Source organism: Geotrypetes seraphini, chromosome 1 (assembly GCF_902459505.1).
Source record: "Geotrypetes seraphini chromosome 1, aGeoSer1.1, whole genome shotgun sequence".
Taxonomy (NCBI): Eukaryota; Metazoa; Chordata; class Amphibia; order Gymnophiona; family Dermophiidae; genus Geotrypetes; species Geotrypetes seraphini.
The window spans coordinates 455556617-455575033 of record NC_047084.1 but is presented as its reverse complement, the minus strand read 5'-3'; the positions used below and the strand labels follow the sequence as shown (position 1 = coordinate 455575033).

Below are 18417 nucleotides of genomic sequence, written 5' to 3'. Positions count from 1 at the left end.
GCAATTCAAGTTGGAGAGCTGGAAAAATAGCAAAAAGAGCTACAGATTCCACTCAGGATGGCAGTGAGAAGCAGACAAGGAAGCATTTATCTCTGTCAAAAGAACAGAAAGTTGAGGTTTTGAAGAATTTTGATCATGGTATATCTGTCTGTACAATGGCTGACTGAAGAATATGGTCTGTCTTTTTTTTCTGACTTAACATTACCATTCCAAAATAAATAAATAAAATCCAAAAACCAAAATATACATATTCAAAGGATTTCAGATAAAGAATCTTGTACCTGTACTCGCATTCCATGTCTACTCTAAGAGGTTCTATGCAGATTACAAGCAAAGAGACTAAGCATACCTAGAAGATAATACCATATAATTCAATCAGAACTTAGTCAAAAATACTTTTGGAACAGTGCTTTTTTAACAGCTTTCTTATAGAAAAGGTAGTTAATTGACTTCTAAGAGTAAAGAATGCCATATTTTTGCAGCTTAGTATGAAAAGGATAAAGTAAATAATTTAGATTGAATACGCCTTGAATTCAGAAGGTTTTTAGATAAATTTCTTCAGGATCACTTGAGTGGTTGAATTTTGAGGTAGAAGCAATAAGGGCCCCTTTTATCAAGCTATGGTAGAACGTTTTAGCGCAGGCTAGCGAGGTAAATGCTCCGATACTCATTCAATTCCTGTGATCATTGGAGCATTTACCTTGCTTGCCCACCCTAAAACTACCGCAGCTTGATTAAAAGGAGCTTAAATTAGATATAATGGAGCGCTGCATTGAAAGGTTTTAAAAACCATCATAAATTATTTAAATATAATCCAGGCTTCAACCAGTGGCCAGTGCAACTGTATCAAGAGAGGAGGAACTCTTCAATTGATGGGTCACTATTTTTTGTATGATCTGTAACTTCTGAAGTAGATTCTTTTATGTTCCCCTAAGTATAATAAAGCTAACAGCAAAGATTGCTCTACCAATCTGAATAATTCTTGTTGCAATTAATTTCTTATTCTTTTTAGTTTCCACGAAGTTAAAAATGTAAGCTTAACAGAGAAACATTTATTAAAATATTTATTTGTGGTTTCATGATTAATTCACAATCTTAAGAGAACTCTCTAAACACTTACATGTGGTTCTAATGTGTAGCTTGGAGTTCTTTGGAAGAAACAGTTTGTGGCATGGTTCTTTCAACCCTGTACATTCACGGATTTGGATTTCATTGTTGGTTTGTAATTTACATTATTGAGACTCCTGATGGAGGCATCATAGCCGAAACAGTCCGTTTGAAGTCCACGATTTGCTACATGTTGTTTTTTGTTGATTGCTAATAAAGAGGGTGTTGAAGGCCAGGCACACTGCTTTTTTCCTTTAGACTTGTCTAATGTGTAGCTATCATAATTAATTACTACTGTAGTTTTTGATAGATTTCTGAATATGACTGTGTCCCAAATATTTATAAAAATTTTGTTTTCTATTTAATTATTGAAAATGAGAGGTGGTCCAATGTTCAGCTAATACAAAGTATTTTTAAATTAACAGAATTGTTTCTTCTAAAAGTGTGTGAACTGGAATCAAACAAGATATCTGCATAACTACTACTACTAATCATTTCTATAGAGCTTCTAGATGTATGCAGCGCTATACACATTATATGCAAGCACTTTCTCTGTGCTTAGTGGGCTCACAATCTGTTTTATTTTTAATTCTTAATTTAAAAAAATTTAGACATTAAATTCACAAGAATAACATTGCTTAAGAAACTCAGATGACAACACAAATTTTTTTAAAAAAGGAGAAAATTTAATTTAATCAATAAGTGTAAATACCATCCTCTTTAGACTACAATAGCAGTTGAGTTCAGCCTGAATAATGAGTGCCAGAAAAGGAATACCATATAGAAACATACATAGAAACATAGAAATAGACGGCAGATAAGGGCCCACGGCCCATCTAGTCTGCCCACCTTAATGTCCCTCCCCTACCTTTGCCCTGTGAATAGATCCCATGTGCCGATCCCATTTGGCCTTAAAATCAGGCACGCTGCTGGCCTCAATCACCTGTAGTGGAAGACTATTCCAGCGATCAACCACTCTTTCAGTGAAAAAGAATTTCCTGGTGTCAACTCATAGTTTCCCGCCCCTGATTTTCAACGGATGCCCTCTTGTTGTCGTGGGACCCTTGAAAAAAGAAGATATCTTCCTCCGCCTTGATGCGGCCCGTAAGATACTTGAACGTCTCGATCATGTCCCCCCTCTCTCTGCGCTCCTCGAGCGAGTATAGCTGCAATTTGTCAAGCCGTTTTTCGTATGGTAGATCCTTGAGTCCCGAGACCATCCGGGTGGCCATTCTTTGCACCGACTCCAGTCTCAGCACATCCTTGCGATAATGCGGCCTCCAGAATTGCACACAGTACTCCAGGTGGGGCCTCACCATGGATCTATACAATGGCATAATGACTTCCGCCTTACGACTGACGAAACCCCTTCGTATGCAGCCCATGATTTGTCTTGCCTTGGACGAAGCCTGCTCCACTTGATTGGCAGACTTCATGTCCTCACTGACGATTACCCCAAGTCTCGTTCTGCTACCGTTTTTGCTAGGATCTCGCCATTAAGGGTATAAGACTTGCATGGATTCTGGCTGCCCAGGTGCATAGCTTTGCATTTTTTGGCATTGAAGTTTAGTTGCCATGTCCTAGACCATCGCTCCAGTAGGAGTAGGTCGTGCATCATGTTGTCGGGCACTGAATCTTCGTCTGTTGTGCATTTGCCCACTACATTACTCAGTTTGGCGTCATCGGCGAATAATGTTATTTTACCTCGAAGCCCTTCTGCCAAGTCTCTTATAAAGATGTTGAATAGGATTGGGCCCAAGACTGAGCCCTGTGGTACTCCACTAATCACCTCCGTCATTTCGGAGGGGGTGCCATTCACCACCACCCTTTGGAGCCTACCTCCAAGCCAGCTCCCAACCCATTTCGTCAATGTGTTACCTAATCCTATAGAACTCATCTTGCTCAGTAACCTGCGGTGTGGTTCGCTATCGAATGCTTTGCTAAAGTCCAGGTACACGATGTCCAGGGACTCCCCAATATCCAGCTTCCCCGTTACCCAGTCAAAGAAGCTGATCAGGTTGGATTGGCAGGATCTCCCCTTAGTAAATCCATGTTGTCGGGGATCCCATAGATTCTCCTCATCCAGGATCTTATCTAATTGGTGTTTGATTAGAGTTTCCATTAGTTTGCTCACTATCGATGTTAGACTCACTGGTCTGTAGTTTGCTGTCTCCATCTTTGAGCCTTTCTTGTGGAGTGGAATGACGTTAGCCGTCCTCCAGTCCAACGGGACGCTGCCTGTACTAAGGGAGAGGTTGAAGAGCGCGGACAGTGGCTCCGCCAAGACATCACTCAGCTCCCTAAGCACCCTGGGGTGCAGGTTGTCCGGCCCCATTGCTTTGTTAACCTTGAGCTTTGACAGCTCACCGTAGACACTGCTGGGCGTAAACTCAAAGTTACTAAACGGGTCAACTGAGCCAACCCTTGTCTGTAGCTGAGGGCCGAGCCCTGGCGCTTCTCGGGTGAAGACTGAGCAGAAGTATTCATTTAATAGTTGGGCTTTTTCCAAATCCTTTTCCACATAGTCTCCGTCTGGTTTCCTAAAACGTACAATCCCGCCTGAGTTTTTTCTTCTATCACTGATATACCTGAAGAAGGATTTATCTCCCTTCTGGATGTTCTTTGCTAGAGACTCCTCCATGAGGAATTTAGCCTCCCTGACTGCTGTTTTGACGGCTTTTGATTTGGCCAGGTAGTCTGCTCTAGAGTCCTGCTTCCCTGATTGTTTGTAAGAGATGAATGCTTTTTTCTTCTCCTTGATCAGGTCTGAGATCTCCGCAGTAAACCACTGTGGCTTATTGTTCCTTCGCCGTTTACTTACTGATTTTACATAGCGGATTGTTGCTTCTTGTATGGTTGCTTTCAAAGTCGACCACATGTCTTCCACGTTATCGGTTTCTTCTTGGCTTTGTAGCGCCTGGTGAACGAAGTCTCCCATTTCTTTGAAATTTGTGTCCTTGAATTTGAGGACTTTGGTTAGTGTAGTAGATTTAGTGAAACCTTTCCTGATATTGAACCATACCATGTTGTGGTCACTGGAGGCCAATGTGTCGCCCACCGAGACCTCTGTGACACTTTCTCCATTGGTAAGAATCAGGTCCAGTATTGCCTGATCCCTTGTCGGTTCCAACACCAGTTGCCTGAGGCTTGCTCCTTTCATAGAGTTTAATAGCCTCCTGCTGCTGCCGGAAGCAGAGGTAAGTGTAACCCAATCCACATCAGGCATGTTGAAGTCACCTAGCAATACTGTGTCCCCATGCAAGGTGATATTTTCTATATCTTCGATTATTTCCATATCCAGGTCATCCTGTTGTCTTGGGGGTCTGTAAATTACGCCAAGATATAAGCATTTGTCCTTCCCTCTGGCCAAATTAACCCAAAGGGATTCCCCAGTATACTGGACATCTGAGATTCTCGTGACCTTAATGTCATCTTTAGTATATAATGCTACACCCCCTCCCTTCCTACCCTCTCTGTCCCGGCGAAGCAAGTTGTAACCCGGTATGACCATGTCCCACCCGTGGGAGTCTGTGAGCCAGGTTTCGGATATCGCCACCACATCCAGGTCGGCATTCCTTATTTCTGTTTCCAATTCCAGGATCTTGTTTCCTAAACTGTGTGCGTTGACGTACATAGCCCTCCATGTTATATTTTTGTTATGTCTCAGTGGGGATATTCCTGTTTGAGCTATTTGAACACCTTTAGCATTGTTTGTGTTATTTGTGCTTTCCTGAGGCTCAGAACCACAATGTGTACTCCCCATATACCCAGAACTACAGTGTGTACTCCCCCTAGACCTGGAATTACAATGTGACCCATAAATATGATGTGACCCTACTCCCGACTCAAAAGTGTGTGCACTCACCCCTGACCCAGAATTTCGGTGTCTACTTTCCTCAACCTCATAAATGTATTGGCATTTTAGTTCGCCTGGTATGTTGTTTGTGCCTGTACCCTCCCCCGACTTACCTAGTTTAAAGCCCTGTGGAGTAGGCGGGCTAGGCGGTGTCCAAGGACATTTTTCCCTCTTCTGGTTAGGTGTAGCCCGTCGTGTCCCTGTAGTCCTTGCAATGCTTCTCCATGGTGCAGAAACCCGAAGTTCATCTCCTTGCACCATCCTCGCAGCCAGTCGTTCGCCCTTTGTATTCGATCCTCTCTGGCTCTGCCCTTGCCCCTCACTGGGAGAATCGAGGAGAAGACTACCTGTGCATCCATCCTCCTCAGCTTCTCCCCCAGGGCCCTGAAGTCTTCAGGTATGCTGTCTGGGCTGCTCCTTGCGGTGTCGTTGGTTCCGACATGGATTAGAACTTGAATATATACTTGAATATAAGTCAATCCGTCTATAAGTCGAGACCCCCTTTCCCCCCAAAAAGGAGGAAAAATGGTTGACTTGAATATGTTGGGCAGCTTAATATTCAAGTATCCTGCCCTGTTAGGCTTTGCACCCAGCCCCCTTCCCTCCATCCCTCCCCTGTCAGGCACTGAACCCAGCACCCTTCCTTCCTCCCCTCCCTTGTCAGGCTTTCCACCCAGCACCCTTCCTTCCTCCCCTTCGTTATTAAGCTCTGCGCCCATCACCCTTCCATCCTCCCCTGTCAGGCTCTGCACCCAGCACCCTTCCTTCCTCCCCTCTCCTGTCAGGCTCTGCACCCAGCACCTTTACATCCTCCCCTCCCCTGTTAGGCTCTGCACCCAGCACCCTTCCTTCCCTCCCCTGTCAGGCTCTGCACCCAGCACCCTTCCTTCCCTCCCCTGTCAGGCTCTGCACCCAGCACCCTTTCTTCCCTCCCCTGTCAGGCTCTGCACCCAGCACCCTTCCTTACTTCCCCTGTCAGACTCTGCACTCTCCCTCCCAGATTCTGCCCTCTGTCCTCCCTCCCCCTCCGCCCTATCTTCATACCTTTGCCGATCCCTGGTGGAGGTGCAGCGGGTTCTCTGCCAATCGCTGGTGGAGGTTCAGCGGGCAGGAGCAAGCTTTCCAAACTCCTGCCCTGCTGTTAACTGGCTGCGCGATCCAATTTCTTCACCTGAGTGGCATGAGCAGCAGCGCGATTTGGTGCTGCTTCTTGGCGCTGAGCGGCTTCCTTACTGGCTTGTGCCACTCAGGTGAAGAAATTGGATCGCGCAGCTGGTTAGCAGCGGAGCAGGATTTTGGAAAGCTTGCTCTTGCCCGCTGCACCTCCACCAGCGATCGTCAGAGGACCCCGCTGCACCTCCCCCAGGGATATGCAGAGGTATGATAGGGCAGGAGGGAGGGGGGCAGAACCTGGTGGCGACGGCCTTAAAAAATTCTGGGAGGGTGCATTGACCGAAATATAAACCGGGATCCCCATTTTTGGGCCAAGCGTACTCAAAGCGGTTTACATACAGGTACTTCAAGCATTTTCCCTGTCTGTCTCAATGGGCTCACAATCTTAACTAATGTACCTGGGGCAATGGAGGTTTACGTGACTTGCCCAGGGTCACAGGGTGCTGAGGCTGTAGCTCTAACCACTTTGCCACACTCATGGAGATCCCTATGCATGCCACAATGCAGTTTGCAAACCTCTGATAATTTAGTAGACACCTTCACTCTATAAATCTGGTGAGACAGAAAACCACTGAACCAATCCCATATATTTCCAGTGATTCAGATCTTGCTTAACAAAATAGAATGGTCTATAGCAGTGTTCTTCAACCTTTTGGCTTTGTGGACCGGCATCAGTCCACGGACTGGTAATTGAAGAACAATGGGCTAAGTCGTGGTCCAGACCCTGCCAATCTCCACCCAATCTCCGCCCCAGACCCCCCCCCCCCCCATAATAGTTCTAATTGTAACACCATTTTTTTCATTCATTTTTTATTTATGCACACACAATATAATCGTATTAACAACATATAATGGTTAACCACAGAATTAAACTACACAAAGCACACTATATGCTTCTCAATATTCATTCCTACCAGAACACAGATAACCCCATGCAAATACGGGACCAAAAACTAAAAGTACTAATATATACAAACAAACCCTAAGATGCAAGACTCTGCATGCAGTACAACCCCAGAGGGAAAGAAACAAATGCTTTTCTTCCTGAACAGACAAATCAATTACTAAATAAAACAAAAATAAAAGCATTCCTCCCTACCGTTGTTGTCTCTCCCTCCATTCTGTGCCTTGCCTTCTGGCCTGCGACATCAGAGAGAAGGCTTCCGGTTCAGGCGCAGCCTTTTCCCACAGCTTTGTGCACTGCAGCATTCAGGGAGCCGGCCTGAAGATGCTGTGTTGATTGCACCGTGCAAGAACACTGTCTTCTGCTCGATGGACGTGCTGGCCCTGTGGACCAGCAGAAAATTTCTGTGGACCAGCACTGGTCCATGGACTGGCGGTTGAAGAACACTGGTCTATAGGATTGAAGGCACTGCATAAATCAAACTGCAACAGTTGACCAATTCCCCAAAGACATTAACAATCTACTGTAACTTCAGATATCAGTGAAGCAACTGCTTTTTTTTGTAAAATTTGGATTGAGAGTGGCATTCCAATATTCCCCTGTTTTGTTATTAAGCACTCCATTAGTTTAACAAAGGAATGGAGGCTACTGGTCTGTAATTTGTGATCTCATTAAAACGTAGGTTTTTCATTTTTTTAATATAAGAGTAAGAATTATTATCCCAGGACAAGCAGGCAGCATATTCTTAACGCATGGGTGACGTCACCGACGGAGCCCCGGTACGGACATTTTTCACTAGAAAGTTCTAGTTGGCCGCACTGCGCATGCGCGAGTGCCTTCCCGTCCGACGGAGGAGTGCATGGTCCCCAGTTTCTTCGTTTCTGCGGAGCGAAGAAGACGCATGTGATTTCAACGGCCGTTGAAAACATCCTTTTTGCCTTCCTGCTCGCGCTTTTTTCTCGTTTTTTCTCTTTTTCCCACTTCGGGTTCTCTTTTTTATTCGATTCAAAAAAAAAAAAAAAATCTCTCTATTTTCTCTATTTTTTGAAACCGGCCTGTTGCCACCATATAGGCCTCCGGTTTTGGTTTTGCGGAGGCCGTGTTTCCCTTTATGCCCCCTCAACCGGGCTTTAAGAAGTGCCAGCGGTGTGCTCGCCCGATCTCCCTCACTGACCCACACAATTGGTGCCTACAGTGTTTGGGTCCAGAGCATCGGGCTGACTCCTGCACTCGCTGTGCCACTCTTAAGAAACGCACCTTAAAAAATCAGTAGATCCAGCAGAACATCCTTTTCGGTACCGGATCTGCTATGGAACCTGCCGCGACGTCGACGGTTCCGCAAAAGACGGCACCGACCACTTCGACGACGCCCGATCCTTCCTCGGGGTCGCTGGCACCAGGTAAGCCGGCTAAGAAGCCTTCCATCTCCCTTGAGCGTCTGCCTGCCACAGTGGCGACGCCGGACCTCCCGGCCTCACGCCGACCCCGCAAACGCTCCGCCCCGATCTCGGTGAGTGCCTCGTCATCGACCTCGTCATCGCCGGGGCGTGGAGCAGCACCTATGGAACCGAAAAAGAAAAAAGCGGTCCCGGTGCCACCCCTGGATGACCGCATCGCGGCCATACTCCATGACAAATTGCAGGAACAGCTGCAGCAACAACTCCAGCACCTGTTACCGACCCTCTTGGCTCCACTTCTTTCGGTACCAGACCGGCCCGAGCCTCGCACCATCTCACAGGTGTCCACCCCCTCGGTGCCACTCAACACTTCCATGCCAGTCCTCTCGGCTCAACCACCCCGTTCTCATCCTGTGGTACAGACCCGCTCTGAGGTCGATCCCCCTCGGGACCAGGAAGGGCACCGGTCTCCCCGGGACCCTGAACTGCACCGCTCTTCCCGGGACCGGGATCAGCACCGCTCTTCCTCTCCCGGTACCGTCTCCATGCGCTCTGGCAAGTCTCTTTCTAAGACCCGCCACACCGAGCCTTCCACCCCGACATCTCGGCATGCGCACACTGATATCAGGGACCCAGACCTATGGGAAGAATCCCCACCCGGTACCGAGGAGGACGCATCATCCACAGACGAGGAACCCTCAGTAATCGATACCGCTTCCAAGCCTGAGCAATCCTCTTTCACCAAATTCCTCAGGGAGATGTCGGCGGCTCTTTCTATTCCTTTAGAGTCCGACTCCAAAAAGTCCCAGGCCTTTCTGGATGCCTTAGACTTTGAACAACCTCCCAAAGAGTTCCTCAAGTTACCCGTCCATGACATACTGCGGGAAACTTTTTATAAAAATTGGGAAAATCCACTCACTGTCCCCGGAGCTCCTCGTAAACTTGACAGCCTATACAGGGTCATCCCAATTCCGGGCTTTGACAAACCTCAATTGCCCCATGAGTCTCTCCTAGTTGAGTCTACATTAAAGAAAACTCAGGGCTCCAGTGTTTATGCCTCCACCCTTCCTGGCAGAGAAGGCAAAACGATGGATAAGTTTGGCAAACGCCTCTATCAAAATGCCATGCTAGCCAACAGGGCGAATAATTACACATTTCACTTCTCATTTTATATGAAGCATCTCGTACAACAACTATCCGCCCTACAAAAATACATACCTGACCGCAAAGTTCCAGCCTTTCAACAACAAATTTCCAGCCTCCTTCAACTGCGGAAATTCATGGTGCGCTCTATTTATGATTCATTTGAGCTGACCTCCCGAGCGTCCGCCATAGCTGTTGCCATGCGGCGTCTGGCCTGGTTGAGGGTATCTGATCTTGACATCAACCACCAAGACCGCCTAGCTAACGCACCCTGTCTTGGGGACGAACTTTTTGGGGAGTCCCTGGATTCAACCACCCAGAAGCTCTCAGCACATGAGACCAGATGGGACACTCTGATAAAACCTAAAAAGAAGGCTCCACCTGCTCGTCCTTATAGACAACAATCCTCTTACCAGCGCAGGTTCTCGGCCAGGCCTCTCAACCCGCCTCAACAGCAGCCTCGCAGACCTCGTCAACCACAACACACTCAGGCTCACTCTCAATCTCACCAACCTGCCAAGTCTCTTCCTCCGTCAAAACCATCTCAGCCCTTTTGACTCCTTTCTCCAAGGCATAGCCAGTCTTCCACCATCATTACCTCTTCCTCAGCCAATCGGAGGACGTCTCCAACTCTTCCTCAACCGTTGGGAGGTCATCACATCAGACCTGTGGGTCCTCAACATCATCCACCACGGCTACTCTCTCAACTTCCAGACTCTCCCACCAGACAACCCTCCTATAGAGTCTGCGGCCCACTCCTCCCAGTCCCTTCTCCTCCTAAGGGAGGTCCAATCCCTCCTTCTCCTCAATGCCATCGAAGAGGTTCCCACAGACCAAAGGGGCCAGGGATTCTACTCCCGCTACTTCCTGGTTCCCAAGAAGACAGGAGACCTTCGTCCCATCCTCGATCTCCGGGATCTCAACAAGTGTCTGGTCAAGGAAAAGTTCAGAATGCTCTCCCTGGCTACGCTTTATCCTCTTCTCTCTCCACAAGACTGGCTATGTTCCCTGGACCTCAAAGAGGCCTACACTCACATTCCAATCCATCTGAATTCACGTCGCTACCTCCGATTTCAGATACAGCACCGCCACTATCAGTACAAGGTGCTACCCTTTGGCCTCGCATCATCGCCCAGGGTGTTCACCAAGTGCCTTATTGTGGTGGCGGCCTTTCTCAGGTCTCACAACCTCCAGGTGTTCCCCTACTTGGACGATTGGTTGGTAAAAGCACCTACGTCTCCACTTGTGCTACAAGCCACTCAGTCCACCATCTCCTTCCTCCATCTCCTGGGGTTCGAGATCAACTACCCCAAGTCGCATCTACTTCCCACACAGCGACTTCAGTTCATTGGAGCCGTTCTCGACACCACTCTGATGAGGGCGTTTCTCCCCTCCGACCGCCAACGAACTCTGCTCCACCTCTGCCGTCAGGTGCTCCTCCGTCACTCCATTCCAGCTTGGCAGATGATGGTCCTCCTGGGCCACATGGCATCGACGGTCCATGTGCTTCCTCTGGCGCGACTCCACCTCAGGACACCTCAGTGGACTCTAGCCAACCAATGGCCACAGACCACGGATCCTCTTTCTCATCCCATCTCTGTGACATCGTCTCTTCAGCAATCTCTTCAATGGTGGTTGAACTCCTCCAATCTTTCCAGGGGTCTACTCTTTCATCTACCCCCTCACTCCATGATCAAAACCACAGATGCCTCCTCCTATGCATGGGGAGCTCACCTGGGAGACCTTCGCACTCAGGGACTCTGGACCCCTCAGGAACGTCAACATCACATTTCCTGGAACTCAGGGCCATGTTCTATGCCCTCAAGGCCTTCCAGCACCTTCTCTACCCTCAGGTTCTTCTCCTGTGCACAGACAACCAAGTCGCCATGTACTACATAAACAAGCAAGGCGGCACCGGATCTCCCCTCCTCTGTCAGGAGGCCGTCCGCATCTGGACCTGGGCCACGGCCCGCAGTCTCTTCCTCAAGGCTGTCTATATCCAGGGCGAACAGAACTCCCTGGCCGACAATCTCAGCCGCATCCTTCAACCTCACGAGTGGACTCTGGATCCTCCCACACTCTGCTCCATCTTTGCTCAGTGGGGCACTCCTCAGGTGGACCTCTTTGCAGCTCCTCACAACCATCAGCTGCCCCTTTTCTGTTCCAGACTCTTCTCTCCTCTTCGTCTGGCCCCGGATGCATTCCTGCTCAACTGGACGGATCGGTTCCTCTATGCCTTTCCTCCTCTACCTCTGATGTTGCGGACGTTATTCAAACTCCGCAGGGACAAAGCCACCATGATTCTCATCGCCCCTCGATGGCCTCGCCAACACTGGTTCTCCCTCCTGCTCCAGCTCAGCTCCAGGGAGCCCATTCCTCTTCCTGTGTTTCCTACTCTACTTACTCAACAGCATCAGTCTCTACTACATCCCAATCTGTCCTCGCTCCACCTGACAGCTTGGTTTCTCTCGGGCTGACCTCTCCAGAGAATCTATCTCAGCCTGTCCGTCGCATTCTGGATGCCTCCAGGAAACCGACCACCCTCCAATGTTACCATCAGAAGTGGACCCGGTTCTCCTCTTGGTGTCTGCTTCATCATCACGATCCCACCTCATTGGCGGTGGAAACCGTACTGGACTATTTGCTCTCTCTCTCCGACGCTGGCCTCAAGTCGACCTCCATCAGAGTCCACCTCAGTGCCATCACTGCGTTCCATGAGCCTATCCTCGGAAAACCTCTTACGGCTCATCCCCTGGTTTCCCGGTTCATGAGAGGCCTCTTCAATGTCAAACCACCTTTGAAGCCTCCTCCAGTCGTCTGGGACCTGAATGTGGTTTTATCAGCACTCATGAAACCTCCATTTGAGCCTCTTGCCACAACTTCACTCAAATTTCTTACATGGAAGGTGCTTTTCCTCATTGCCATCACCTCTGCCAGGAGGGTTAGTGAGCTGCATGCACTGGTCGCCGACCCACCTTTCACTGTTTTTCACCATGACAAGGTGGTTCTGCATACCCATCCTAAATTCCTTCCCAAGGTGGTCTCGGAATTTCACCTCAACCAGTCCATTGTGTTGCCTGTCTTTTTCCCTAAGCCCCATTCTCATCCTGGGGAACAGGCATTGCACACGCTGGACTGTAAGCGTGCCCTTGCTTACTACCTTGACCGTACCAGGGCTCACCGCTCATCTCCTCAGCTCCTTTTGTCCTTCGACCCTAACCGTCTAGGTCGTCCTGTCTCCAAACGGACGCTTTCCAACTGGCTTGCTGCCTGCATTGCGTTCTGTTATGCTCGGGCCGGTCTCTCACTGGAAAGTGCTGTCACGGCCCACAGGGTCAGAGCTATGGCTGCTTCTGTGGCTTTCCTCCGTTCCACGCCCATCGAGGAAATCTGCAAGGCGGCCACTTGGTCCTCAGTTCACACATTCACTACTCACTACTGTCTGGATACCTTCTCCAGACGGGATGGGCACTTCGGCCAATCTGTGTTACACAATTTATTTTCCTAATGGCCAACCATCCCTCCTCCCTCTCTGTTAGCTTAGAGGTCACCCATGCGTTAAGAATATGCTGCCTGCTTGTCCTGGGATAAAGCACAGTTACTTACCGTAACAGGTGTTATCCAGGGACAGCAGGCAGATATTCTTACGACCCACCCACCTCCCCGGGTTGGCTTCTTAGCTGGCTTATCTTAACTGGGGACCACGCACTCCTCTGTTGGGCGGGAAGGCACTCGCGCATGCGCGGTGCGGCCAACTAGAACTTTCTAGTGAAAAATGTCCGTACCGGGGCTCTGTCGGTGACATCACCCATGCGTTAAGAATATCTGCCTGCTGTCCCTGGATAACACCTGTTACGGTAAGTAACTGTGCTTTATTCCACTTGATGTTCTGGAGAATATGTAAATTCATTCAAAAAGAACCATTCATTTGATAAATAAAGCAAACAGCACATCATGAGTCAAAAAACTCTCATAGACTATAGCACATTTCTACAACATATTTGTCAGTATGTGTGTGCATTTACTATAGACTATACAGACTGCACATACTGACAAATATGTTATAGAAATGTGCTATATAGTCTGTGGGAGTTTTTGGACCCATGATGTGTTTGCCCTTTCTGATTTGAATATCAGCAGCTGGTAGCCAGTGGTGGTTGGCTATTATTGCCTTTCACTTATTCTGTGCAACACTGAGTTTCTTTTCTCCCTTAGCGACCTGAAGACTTGTTTGCTTTTTTTATCGAATGAATGGTTTTTTGAGTTACATTTTGTTCCATTCAGCCACTTGTGCTAGTGTTCTGGAGAATATGCCTTGTGATAAGTTGTAAACTGTCTGCTAAATCTCTTTTAAAATATGAGATAGCTTTACTCATTAAAAATGGAGGGTAAATATCAGACAATAAATTTTAGCAAACTTTTAAAACAATTTATCCATCTTTAATGTAGAAAAGGAAAAACATCACATTAGTGATTTCTATTTCGCCATTACCTTGCAGTTCAAGGCGGATTACATAAGAGTTGTCATGAAGTTACAAAATACATAGGCGGATTACATAAGAATTGTCATGAAATTAGGTAATACATGATGGGTAATTTGAATATTTTAGATCTGATAAGGAGTAGATAGTATAGTAGGTGGAGCTTGGGATGGATCTGGTCGTGTTAAATAGGTTTTATGTATTTTTTGAAGAGTAGGGATTTTGTATCTTTTTTTGAAGGTTTTGTAGTCTGTGGTCGAAGACAGCACATTGGTGAGTTATCTGTCTAGTTTTGCTGCTCTGGTGGCCATTAGGTTTGTCATATAGTTTTCTTTGTTTGACATTTTTGGTTGGCGGGTGTATGAATAGTGAATGGGTTCTCCTGTGTCTGGTTGAGGTGGATTGAGTTAGTCGGTTGTTCCAGTAGGTTGGGCTGTCTCAGTTTATAGCTTTGAATAGTAGGCAATAGAATTTGAAGTGTACTCTTGCTTGTATTGGGAGCCAGTGTGAGTCATGGTATGCCTCTGTGATGTAGTCATTTTTTTTCAGTGAATAGATGAGTCTTAGGGCTGTATTTTGTATTGTTTGTAGTTGTTTTATCATGGTCGCTGGGCAGGGGAGGTATAGTATGTTGTAGTAGTCTATTAGTCCAAGGATGAGATTGTACCAAAAGTTGGAATTGTTTCCTATCGAAGAATTTTCGATTTGTCTTAGGTTTTTCATAGTTGCGAATGAAGTTTTTATTATTTTGTTGATTTGTGGTTGCATGGTTCAGCCTCTGTCAATCAGTACTCCAAGAAGTTTTAGTGTGGATTGAATGGGGTATGAGATCGAGTTTATTACTAGGTTTGTTAAGGTTGGGGTTTTGCTGTTTTCTAGGAGGATGAAGTTTGTTTTGTCAGAGTTAAGTTTTAGTTTGTGTTCTGTCATCCATGTTGCTACTGTTTCAAGTGTTCTGTGTATTGTGCCTATCATGGTGGGCGCTGGATGGTTGAAGGGGAGGAGAATGGTGATGTCATCTGCATAGCTGTAGGAGGTTAGGCCATGTTTGTCTAGGCAGGAGCTGAGGGAAGCTATGTATAGGTTGAAGAATGTGGGAGACAGGGATGATCTTTGGGGTACTCTGCAGGGGTTTGGACCATGGTTCTGATTTTTCTTTGTTTGTTTTAACCCTGTAGGTTCTGGATTGTAGGAAGCCTTTAAACCATGATAGTACCTTGCCTGAGATTCCTCTGGAGTCTAGTGTTTGTAGGAGGATGTCATGGTCTACCAGGTTGAAGGCTGCAGAGAGGTCTAGTTGTATGATCGGTATTTTCTTGCCTGTACTAAGGTGTTGTCTAGCTTTGTCCATAAGTGTTTCTAGTAGTAGTTGGTTCTGGAGCCAGTAAGTTGTGGTTTCTAAGTATAAGGTTAGGGCTTTAGCTACGAGGCTTTCCATTAGCTTGATGTACAGTGGAATTGAGGCTATGGGTCTGTAGTTGGAAGGTTGGTCCGTTGTTCCTTTGGGGGTCTTTTAGCATCGGAGTTATGAGGTCTTGTGGGAAAAGTCCACCTAAGAGTAAAATTTGTATCCATTGTAAGAGCAGGGAGTGTAATAGTGTACTGGAGGTTGTCAATAGGTATGGGGTACAGTGTTTAAGGTTACAGGCTGCATGGCTGTATTTATTATATAGTTTGTTGAAGTCTGACCATTGTATGGGTGAAAAGTGGGACCAGGTTCTGTCTGCTGCAACTGACTCTTTCTCTGTGGGGGGATTTGAGATCTCTTCTAGGTGCATAAGAATTCCATTGAACGTGGCTCTGATAGTTGCAATCTTGCTTTTGAAGAATGTGGCTAAGGGATGGCTGAGGGAGGGGGGAGTTGCTGTTGGTTAAGTAGGGTGTGGTGTCTGTGAGATCTTTTAGTAGCTGGAATAGCTTTTTTGTGTCTTGGGGTCCTTCTCCTATTTGCTTTGTGTAGTTTGTCTTTCTTTTTTCTTTCATAAGAACATAAGCAATGCCTCCGCTGGGTCAGACCTGAGGTCCATCGTGCCCAGCAGTCCGCTCACGTGGCAGCCCAACAGGTCCAGGACCTGTGCAGTAATCCTCTATCTATACCCCTCTATCCCCTTTTCCAGCAAGAAATTGTCCAATCCTTTCTTAAACCCCACTACCGTACTGTGCCCTATTACGTCCTCTGGAAGCACATTCCAGGTGTCCACCACACGTTGGGTAAAGAAAAACTTCCTAGCATTCGTTTTGAATTTGTCCCCTTTCAACTTTTCCGAATGCCCTCTTGTTCTTTTATTTTTTGAAAGTTTGAAGAATCTGTCCCTCTCCACTCTCTCTATGCCCTTCATGATCTTGTAAGTTTCTATCATATCCCCTCTAAGTCTCCTCTTCTCCAGGGAAAAGAGACCCAGTTTCTCCAATCTCTCAGCGTATGAAAGGTTTTCCATACCTTTTATCAGACGTGTTGCTCTCCTCTGAACCCTCTTGAGTAACGCCATATCCTTAAGGTACGGCGACCAATATTGGAAGCAGTACTCCAGATGCAGGCGCACCATCGCCCGATACAACAGCAGGATAACTTCTTTCGTTTTGGTTGTAATATCCTTCTGATTATACCTAGCATTCTATTCGCTCTCTTAGCGGCCACTGCGCATTGTGCCGTCGTCTTCATTGTCATGTCTACCATTACCCCCAAGTCCCTTTCTTGGGTACTCTCATTCAATAATATCCCTCCCATCGTATAGTTGTACCTTGGGTTTCTGCTTCCCACATGTAATACTTTACATTTCTCAATGTTGAACTTCATCTACCATCTCGTTGCCCGTTCCCCTAGTTTGTTCAAGTCCCTTTGCAATTCTTTGCAGTCTTCTTTAGTCCGAGCTCCACTAAATAGTTTGGTGTCGTCCGCAAATTTTATTATCTCACACTTCGTCCCTGTTTCTGGATCATTTATGAATATATTAAATAGCAGTGGCCCAAGCACCAAGCCCTGCGGGACACCACTCATGACCCTCCTCCAGTCTGAGTAGTGGCCCTTTATTCCTACCCTCTGTTTCCTGCCCGCCAACCAGTTTCTGAATCATCTATGTACGTCTCCTTCCACCCCATGGTTCTATTGTTATGTCTTATCCCAGGACAAGCAGGCAGCATATTCTCTACATGTGGGTGACGTCATCCACGGACCCGATCGGATACTCTCGCAAGCAAACTTGCTTGAAGCTCTTCAAGCTTGCGAGTGTACTGCACATGCGCGTGTGCCTTCCTGCCCGAGTTAGGGCGCGCATCTCCTCAGCGTGGCCTCAGTTCTTGTTTTTCCGTGGTGCCAAGAAGCCCTGTTCTACAGCTCTGCCGTTTCCTACTTGCCTTCTCGCATCGCGGCTTTCTTTCTTTTCTTTTTCTTTAAGTCGCTGTGCGGCGCTTCTTTTATTTAAAAAAAAAAAAAAAAAAATATATATATATATATATATTTTGTTGTGTTCCTGCTGGTTTTCCTCCGGCGGGCCCTTCTTGGACTTCGTCCTGCCGCTAGTCCTCGTTTGGCTGCGGCTGTGTTTTTCTTTCTCCCCTGGCCTCTCACTGGGTTCACCTCGTGTGAGTAGAATGGCCGGGCCCTTTTCCTTCCTTGGAATCGAGCTGATGTAGCATCGATCCCCAGTGGCGGCCTCGTCTAATCCCTCTCGTCCCGTCTGCTGTGCCTCGTGGGTTCCATCCTTGGGTAAGTCTTTTCTTTCCTTTCTAGGTGCGTTACCTCAGTAACGCCGCCAGCTGAGTCTCAGGCATTCCAGGCATTGAGTGCAGTCGTGCCAGCCTCTACGAGACCTTCGAAGCGTGCCTCCTTTCATGGGAATACTCATCCTCGAGGTTGCCCTCTATGGAGCGCACTGCTGCACCTTCATTACCAGTTTCATTGGTATGGTGCCACCTTCCGAAGCCTCGACTGAATTCGGCTGAGCGACGTCAGCTGGGGCTTTGGGCCTCGACGTCGACTGGGGCTTTGGGCCTCGGCGTCGACTGGGGCTTTGCGCCTCGGCGTCGACTGGGACTTTGCGCCTCGGCGTCGACTGGGGCTTTGTGCCTCGGCGTCGACTGGGGCTCGGCGCCTCGGCGTCGACTGCGGCCGGGTGCCTCAACTGAGGCTTTGTGCCTCAACGTCGACTGGGTCTTTGTGCCTCGGCGTCGACTGGGGCTTTGTGCCTCGACGTCTCCGGATCCTGTTCAGGGATTTGAGGGTTCTCAACTTTATCTTCGCATCCTATCTCCGGTTCTGTGTGGAAGCCCTCCATTCAATCCGGGCAGACGTGCCAGATTCTCGTAGTATGGAGTTTCGTCTCCTAGAGGAGACTCTCTCCCAACTCCGGCCCTATT

General features: G+C 47.6%; 1 protein-coding gene across 1 annotated transcript in view; it reads left to right on the top strand.

The window, feature by feature from the left end:
* PHF8 (PHD finger protein 8) overlaps positions 1 to 18417 on the top strand; it is a 280408-nt gene that overhangs the window by 1008 nt on the left and 260983 nt on the right. The gene's annotated exons all lie outside the window — the stretch shown is intronic.